We start from the raw sequence: 9073 nt of genomic DNA, 5'->3' as shown, positions 1-9073 counted from the left end.
ACACACACAGAAGGCAGACCATGTAAGACACAGGGAAAAGATGGACATCTACAAACCAAACAGAGAGGCCTCAGAGGAAACCAATCCTGCCAATACTTTGACCCTAGACTTCTAGCCTCCAGAATTGTGAGAAAATAAGTTCCTGTTGTTTAAACCACCCAGTCTGAGGTACTTTGTTATAGCAGCCCTAGCAAACTGATATAGGATCCTAGCTGCAACTTTCTGCTTAGCTTCTTATGTTCTTAGCTCCATGTTCTTTATGAGTTAGCTAACGCCTAGAGGTTAATTACATAGTTGAATGTTGGGTTCATCTTAATACATTTCCATTCCCTGTGAAATTCTCAAGGCTTAGCTGTCTTGTTGAATTCCAGGTTTTTCTCTCTAGTCCTGCGAGGCTACTCAGCTCAGCTTCTGCTCAGCTTCTCACCCTCATGGCAACTTTTTCTACTCAATTCTCAGATGGTAGACCCTTGCAAATCAGCAAATGCATTCAGAAGAAAAGTGGAGCAGAATGTTGAGCTTATCTCAGTACTTCATGTCTCTTGGAGAGCCTTACCTCTCAAGTTCTGGCTGCCTAGAGAGTTTCTAATGCTTTCAATAATTTGTTTCTATTTTATCCAACTTTTCTAGTTTTGTTTTTGTTCTTTTGTAGGGGGATTTGGTTTGATACCAGCGTGTCTATCAAACTTTTAGTGAAATTATTTTTATATTAATTTTGAACCTAGGCATTTCATTAAATTAAATTGTTCTTTGTAATATCTTTTTGATTGGATCTTGTTTGTCTCAAGGTCCAAATTTAATATGTTGAAACCTAATACCCAGTGTGATTGGATTTAAAGGTGGGGATTTGGAGAGGTGGTTATTTCATGAGGGTGGGGCTTTCATGGATGGGATTATTGCCCTAATATAAAGAGACCCCAGGGAGCTCCTTCACCTCTTCTGCCATATGAAGACACAGTGAGAAAATGGCTGTCTGTGAACCTGGAAGTGGACTCTCTACTGGCACCTTGATCTTGGACTTCCTAGCATCCAGAGCTGCAGCTGTGAGAAATAAATCCTTGTTTATTAGCCACCCAATGTATACTATTCTGTTATAGGAGCCTGAATTGAGACAGTGAGGACCATATCTGTCTTTAAGCATTGAATATTGTTGTGAAGTATGAGGCCAGTCTAATTTTTTTCCCTTTGCATTAGGTACAAGAAAGAATGTGATACTGTACCAAAGCATAAGATACAACGATTTTAATAAAATTGAACTTTATATCTCTCTCACATATCAGTCTGGCTGGTCTGGTTTATCAGATAACTGCTGCATGAATTCATCCAGGGAGCAATTTCTTCTGTCTTGTTGCTCTACCATCCCCTTAGTGCATTGTTTTCATCGCCAAGATTGGAGGTGGGACCCTGGGCACATCTACATTCTAGCTTGCAAAAGAGAAAAAGAGCCAAAATTCAGAGAAAGCATTTTTTTAAATTGTAGATGACTTCGCACACTTCACTGTAGTGCATATCCAGTTGTTCAGAACATACTCATGTGTCCGTACTAAGTAATTACAAAGAAAGCTAGGAAATGTATTGTCTACTGGGTGGCCAGAAAAAAGAGGAAATTTAGAGGAAACAAGGAATCTACCTCAGACTTGTTGGTGACTTACTCATTTTGTCTGATGCCCAGAGTTCTTTGCTTTTGTTGTTGTTTTTTCATCTTTGAAGTCCAGTACTATCACTAGGGTATGTTTCAGTATGGTAATCCTATTGAAATAGGTTTTTTTTTTTTTTTTTTTTATGAACTGCTATATCAAGTTATAGGTTTAAGTCTCGGTTTTTCAAAATTACATCTTTAAATTATTTTTGTGTTGTTTTTTTGTTATTATTGTAGTCTGTAATTCATATCTTTCATTTTGCTTTCTTTTCTCAGTCCTTTTCTGTTCCTTGGTGTAATTTCAGTGATGGCTGTTTGTGCTGCTCAATGTGGCCTTGATTTCTTGGATGGATTTATTTTTTTCTTCTGTTTATTTCTTAAGTCTGCCAGCTCATGTTTCATCTCCTCCAGTTCTCTGCTTTGAGCTCTTTGATTCATTAAGTGTCTTTATTCATGACCATATATTTGGTCATGATTTTTATCTGAGCAGTGGCCATATTTTTCTAGTGTGTATTCATCACCTGCCACTTGTTTTTCCCACATTTTTCTTCCTTTTCCTGAAAGTAACTTTGCATACATACTTGGCTGGTTCTTTTTTGCTTATTACTTTTGTGAATGACGTGAATTCTTCCAGTTACTTGTGGGAGGTTCCTTCAGGGGAGAGACTAGAGCAGTGTTCCAGGCAAGCAGTAAGTTTCTTTGGTTCACAGCAAAGCTCTTTATGACTCAGTGGTGTGTGTGTGTGTGTGTGTGTGTGTGTGTGTGTGTGTGTGTGTGTGAATTCTTTTAACCTTCCTTTCTCCCTAGTTCAAAGAAATCAACAGTTTCTGGACTTTTCATAATTCAAGATCCATTTCCTTCACCCTTCTACAAGACACATTGATTCTCTCAAAAATGCATATTTCCTTGTTTAGTCCGACCTCCTTTGCCTATTCTGTGGGGTCCAGTGAAGCTCCCACTAAAGGCCCATGCATCCTGTTCCCATTGTTTCAAGCAACACTTGTGGTCCTGCCACATACTTTGAATAGCTGTGCTCTGTCTGATTTGTTTGAGATCTTTAGCCACATATGTCTTTTTAGGCATTTCCCGGCATCAGGTGGCTCTTCCTCAGATATTACAGTACAGGGTTACATGTGTCTTCTAGCTTTATCAAAGATCATTTTTCTCTCTCTTTTCATTGTTACTGTGATTTTATTTCTTAGAGAAAACTGGATAGAGGAATCTTTTGTCTGGAACTTTATAAGCAGGTCTATGCATAGTCCATTTAGGGAAATCCATTATTTTTTAGGATTAATTTCTTTAAGTGGTATATTAACAAAATTTCAAGAATTCCAATATGTTTTTCAGAAAAGTTATACAGGGATGCCTGGCTGGCTCAGTCAGTAGAGCATGTGACTCTTGATCTCCAGGTTGTAAGTTCAAGCCCTACTTTGGGTGTAGATTACTTAAAAAAAAATCTTAATACTTACCTGGCAGGGGCGATACCATGATCATGAAGGTGATTTTCCCAAGATGAGGCTTATCTATTGCACTCTGGATGTGCTGACCTTTGCAATTTCCTCAAATGTGGGAAGCTCAACTACATAATTGGTGGTAGTGGGGGACTGTGTTCGTGCTTTCCCCTGGTTTTCTCTTTAAAGAAAGTATATCTTGGGGCACCTGGGTGGCTTAGCCAGTTGAGCTCAGGTGATGATCTCGCAGTTCATGAGTTGGATCCTTGCATAGGGCTCTGCGCTGATAGCTCAGAGCCTGGAGCCTGCTTGGGTTTCTGTGTCTCCATCTCTCTCTGCCCTCCCTGCTCATGCTCTGTGTGTGTGTGTGTGTGTGTGTGTGTGTGTGTGTGTGTGTGTGTCTCCCTCTTAAAAGTAAATAAACACTGAAAAAAAAATCTTTAACAAAATGTTATACAAACATTTTTTTGTTTGTATACTCCATTGGCATATGAGTGTTTCTATTTTCCTATTTATTTATTTATTTATTTATTTATTTATTTATTTATTTTTAAGGGAGGGAGAGAAAGAGGGAGAGAGGGAAAACACAAGCAGGGGAGGGACAGAGAGAGGGGGAGAGAGAGAGTCCCAAGCAGGCTCCATGCTGTCAGTGTGAAGTGCAACATGGGGCTTGATCCTACCAACTGTAAGATCATGATCTGAGCCAAAACCAAGAATTGAATACTCAACTGCCTGAGCCACCCAGGCACCCCTCCTATTCTTATGTAGATATAGCTTTGTCTATTTGATACTCTAATATGATATGCCCCTTAAATTCCACTTTTAATTATTAGGTGGCAAATAATTTTATCTTTTTTTTGAGAATTTTCCCTTATTGTCTATTAGTGATTTTTTGTTTTCTTCTGATGACTTTGTTAACCTTCTATGGATTACATAAGCTTTCCCTGAAAGGTATGTTGCATATCTTTTTCTTAGTCATTTGCCTGTTTTAGTTTTATTTTTAATATAATCTTTTACCAAATAAAATATATTTTTATAGCAAGTTTAACATTTTCCTATATACCTTAGGTGACATTTTCTTTACCACTTTATATATTGAGAAATATATTCCTTTAGTGTTATAGATTTTATTTTTTAAATTTTTTTTTTCAACGTTTATTTATTTTGGGGACAGAGAGAGACAGAGCATGAATGGGGGAGGGGCAGAGAGAGAGGGAGACACAGAATCGGAAACAGGCTCCAGGCTCTGAGCCGTCAGCCCAGAGCCCAACGCGGGGCTCGAACTCACGGACCGCGAGATCGTGACCTGGCTGAAGTCGGACGCTCAACCAACTGCGCCACCCAGGCGCCCCTAGCTTTTATTTTTTAATTTACATCTCTAATAAGCCTGGAATTTGTTTTAAATGTGGTCAAAAGTATTAATCTAGCTGATTTTCCCCATAATTGTTAGTCATGCACTCCTTCACTATTTGCAGATTAAATTATTTTTCCCACTGATGTAAGATACCACTATTTACACATTAATCATATGCTCATACAGAAATAGTTCTAAGCTCTAAATTTTGGGGTGCCTGGGCTCAGTTGGTTAAGCGTCTGACTCTTGTTTTCAGCTTAGATCATGATCTCGCAGTTTGTGATTTTGAGCCCCACATCGGGCTTTGCGCTGACAGTGCATAGCCTGCTTGGGATTCTCTGTCCCCCTCTCTCTTTGCCACTTTCCTGTTCACCATCTCTCTCTGTCTCTCTGTCTCTCTCTCTCCCTCTCTCTCTTTCTCTGTCTCAAAAGTACATAAATAAACATTAAGAAAATAAATAAATAAAATAAACTCTAAATTTTATTCCATTGGTTGCTTGTTTTTATGGCAGTACTGTAATATTTTAATTATCATTTTACATACTATTATAATTTATTTTCTAACAGGTCAAAAATTCTACCATTACTATAATTTTCAAAATCTCTTATTTAGTTTCATGTATTATTCTTCCAGATGAACTTTGGAATCATTTGTTGAGTTTCCAAAAATATATCCTCAAACCCACTGGGATTGCACTGAATTTATTTATTTATTTGGGAAGAATTGACATCTTGATAATATTAAGTCTTCTTAGTTGGTAACATGATATAGTTCTCCATTTAGACATGTTTTCTTTATGTCCTTCAACAACAATATTGTGGTTTTCTTCACAGAGAGTCTGCACATTTCTCATGAGTTTAACTCTTAGGTGTTCTATATTGTTTTGCTATTAAGAATGTATTTATTTTCTAATTTGTAATTGCTTTAAAATAAGAAAATATTGAGCTTTATTCTGTAATACGACTCTACTAATCTTTCTTATAAATCCTAGTTGCTTTGCAGATTATTCTTTTGAATTTTATACATAGACAATGATGCCATCTACAAACAATATTAGTTTTTCTTCTTCTTTTTCAATATTTGTATTTTATTTGTACAAAATTTGTATTTATTAATTTGCTTTCTTACCCAACTGCATTGGCAAATTTTTCCAGAATAATGTTAATTAGTAATAGAAGTAGCAGGCATACTTGTTCTTGATTATAATAGGAACACATCTACTGTTTTACTGTTAGAGTGGCTTTTTTCTAGACCATGTATAGTTGACTCTATTAAAAGTATTTTTATTTTTCCATCTAATGATCACTGTCTTTTAATTGATATGTGGATCATTTACCATTAATGTAACTATTGATGGTTGCATGTAAGTCTATTTTTATTTTACTCTTTTTTTTTTCTTTTTTTTGCTTGTCTCCTCTGGTTTTATTCCTTTATTTCCTTTTCTTATCTTCTTTTTCTTTTCTTTTTTGGTAGCTCAATTAATTTATTGGCTTGTTTTCTATATATCTTTGTATTTTTTTTTAGTGCTTGCTTTAGAGGTTATGATATATATATATATATATATATACACACACACACATCTATATACACACACACACATATATATACACACACACACATATATATGTATATATATATATATATGTATATATATATACAGCTAAGTTAATATCTTTCCAATTCAAACAAAATGCAGAAGCAAAATTTGGAGCTATAGAGTGTTTTGGACAAAAAGTGAAATTAATCTAATTGTATTTTAACAAGATAACTTTGTTGCTCTGTTGAGAAAAGACTAAGGGTACAAAGGCTAAAGTAGGAAGACTATTACAAGTATAAGGAAAAAATATAAGGAGTTTACTTCTATTACTATTTTGCTGAGGGATTTTATCAAGAAAAAATGTTAATTTTGTCAAATGTTTTTTTCTGCTTCTACCAAAGTAATTATTGAAGTAATCATTTTATCCTGTTAATGTGGTGAGTTTTATGGATTTCTTTTTCTCTTTTTTTAAAATTTTTTTTCAATGTTTATTTTCTTTTTGACAGAGAGAGAGAGCACGAGCGGGCGAGGAACAGAGAGAGAGACACAAAATCTGAAGCAGGCTCCAGGCTCTGAGCTGTCAGCACAGAGCCCGACACGGGGCTCGAAGTCACAGACTGCGAGATCATGACCTGAGCCTAAGTCGGATGCTCAACCGACTGAGCCACCCGGCACCCCTATGGATTTATTTTTCAATGCTAAATCAACTTTGCATTTCTGGAATATACCCCACTTGGTCGTGAGGTATTATTCTTGTTATAACTTTGTTAATGTAACATTTGCTAAGTGGGATACAGGTGCTGGTTGGTGAGCTATGGTTCTACAAATGACCACAAGAGAAATTGAAATAGAGGATTATTACTCATAGGTCCTGAAGCAAGTATACAGTAGGTCTCAAGGTGGTCACATAGGGACATCAAGACAGAGTATAGGCAGAGAATGAGACAGGACCTGTGGCACAGGCATTTATTAGGGTCCATGGCAGGAATGCTTTGGGGTTCCCAGGCTAAGGCTGTTTTGCTCAATTCAAACCAAAAAGAATGGGGTTTGGGTAAGCTCTGTGAAGGTCTTATCTAAGGAGCATGTGAGGAAGACCCTGACAGGCCGAGGAGACTGTTAATTGCAAGGGCTGTTGGAAAACTCAAATGAGGAACTTATATTTGTTTGTGGGCTATTATCTGGGGCATGTGCTTGCAGTGAGGGGACTAGTGTCTGTTTAAGTAAACAAAATGGATGCTGAGGCATCAATATCATGAGGTAGTTTAGCTAACTCTTGACAATTATTTTTATATGTTCAGATTTGATATGTTAATATTTTGTTAAAGAATTTTGAGAGTATTCATGAGGAATATGGGTTTATAATCTTGTTTTTGCAAGATTTTTGTCTAGTTTTGGTATTAGGATTATCTTAGTCTCATACAATGAATTGAGAAAATTTTCAAATGTGTCCTTTCTAGGGTCCCACCTGAATGCTTGGGTATTCAGCCAAGTCTCTTCATTGGGCTTGTCAAAACACAAACATCTCTCAGTATTGTGATAGCTTTGGAATCTGCATTAGTCTCATGGCCCTTGAATAGTTCCCTATAAGACCTCTTGGAATCTTGCTCTGTGGATGCATAACTTAGTGTTTATCCAGAGACTAAAAGGGATCTCTATGCAGATATATGGAGCTATTATTCTATACAACTGTGGTGCCTTTCCTCACAAATTTCACTTTGATTTCTCTACTCGGCAAGGTTTCTGCTCCCTATTTGTGATCCACTGTCTGTGCTGCTATTTGTAAGATGCTTCCAGGCAGAAGCATACCACTTATTTCATTATAGCAAAAATTATATATCTAGACACGTCGAATTTGAGATTTCTATTAGGTAGCCAGATAGCAAAGTATGGTAGACTATTGAATGCATGAATTTGGAATTCATGGATAAGGCCCTTGAATGGATAAGGTCCTTGGAAGTCCTTTCCTCCAAGTTTCTCCTTCTGCTTTTTGGTTTGCTTCTGTTTTTCTGTTTAGGGTAATAGGCTTTCCTCAATTGTCTCTCGATCTTGGTGATTCCATCTTATTTAAGAGCTAAGAGGCTCTGTTTCTGTGTGTCCATGGGTTTTAAATGATGTGCTTCATGGTTGGGAGATAGAAGTGGGCCATTTCTTTGGAAGAAAGATGCACATTCATATATGCATATATTAAACACACATGCATATATTTTTTCAGTGAGTCATTTTCTCCAGAGCAAAGTTCTTTAATCCATTACTTAAGAGTTGTAAAATCCTGACTACCAGTATTCTGAGAAGCAAGTCAAAAGTGGGGGCTCCCAATATCAAATATCATCATTTGGTATGTTCTCTCCAATATTACCCCCTCTTTTTTTTTAAAATATGAATCTTACCCCAATTCTCAATGAGCCAGGATCAAATCCTGGATTTGGTTTAGTATGCAAGAGAAGAAAGCCTTCAACATTCTGCCAAGGTTGGGGAAGAGTAGTCACCCACCTGATAGCATGAGCTGGTAGTCCAGGAATCCTACTGCTGCTTCTTTGGACTTTTCAGTCAGTTGCCCATATTTAAGTCCACCTATACACTCTCTTTCTGGGATACCTGAGGATTCAAATTACTGAGGTTGTTTTGGATCCTGCAACTCGAATCAGTTTGGTTCTGGGTTTCCTTCGTGGCCAATTTGCTTTCAGCTTTCTCTGGGCTGCTAGTCATTCTACTTGTGCATCTGCTTTCTTGTTTCCAAATTTGTGTGGCTTTCATGTCCTTTGCTATTTTCTTTATACCTATGAGTTCCTATCTTAAATTCCTTTTAAGTTATTTTAGTGAGGTTTCAGGAGAGGTTGAATTAATATTAACACTAACTTCTATTTTCTCTCTAATTATAAATTGACTAGTCTCTCTCTCTTTCTCTCTCTCTCTCTCTGCCTTTTCCTCCCTCACTCTCTTCCCTTTTGTCTCAATTTCTGTTTTAATATCTCTTTCTCTCTCTCTTAATTCAGAGCTCTTTCAACCCTTGGCATATCTTTTTCAGCACAGAAAATGTTTTTCTTATTATATCATTGATTGTAGTGCTTTTATTTTATTTTATTTTATTTTA

General features: G+C 36.7%; 1 non-coding gene across 1 annotated transcript; it reads left to right on the top strand.

Moving 5' to 3' along the window:
- The first annotated feature begins 3100 nt into the window (after positions 1-3100).
- Positions 3101-3264, top strand: LOC112863972 (U1 spliceosomal RNA). Its single transcript, XR_003223918.1, has one exon. It is a non-coding gene; the product is annotated as a U1 spliceosomal RNA (small nuclear RNA).
- Positions 3265-9073: the final 5809 nt, after the last annotated feature.

Source organism: Puma concolor, chromosome B4 (genome assembly GCF_028749965.1).
Source record: "Puma concolor isolate L17-30 chromosome B4, mPumCon1.1.hap2, whole genome shotgun sequence".
NCBI lineage: Eukaryota > Metazoa > Chordata > Mammalia > Carnivora > Felidae > Puma > Puma concolor.
The sequence above is the reverse complement of the archived record's forward strand: the minus strand, read 5'-3'. Positions and strand labels throughout refer to the sequence as shown.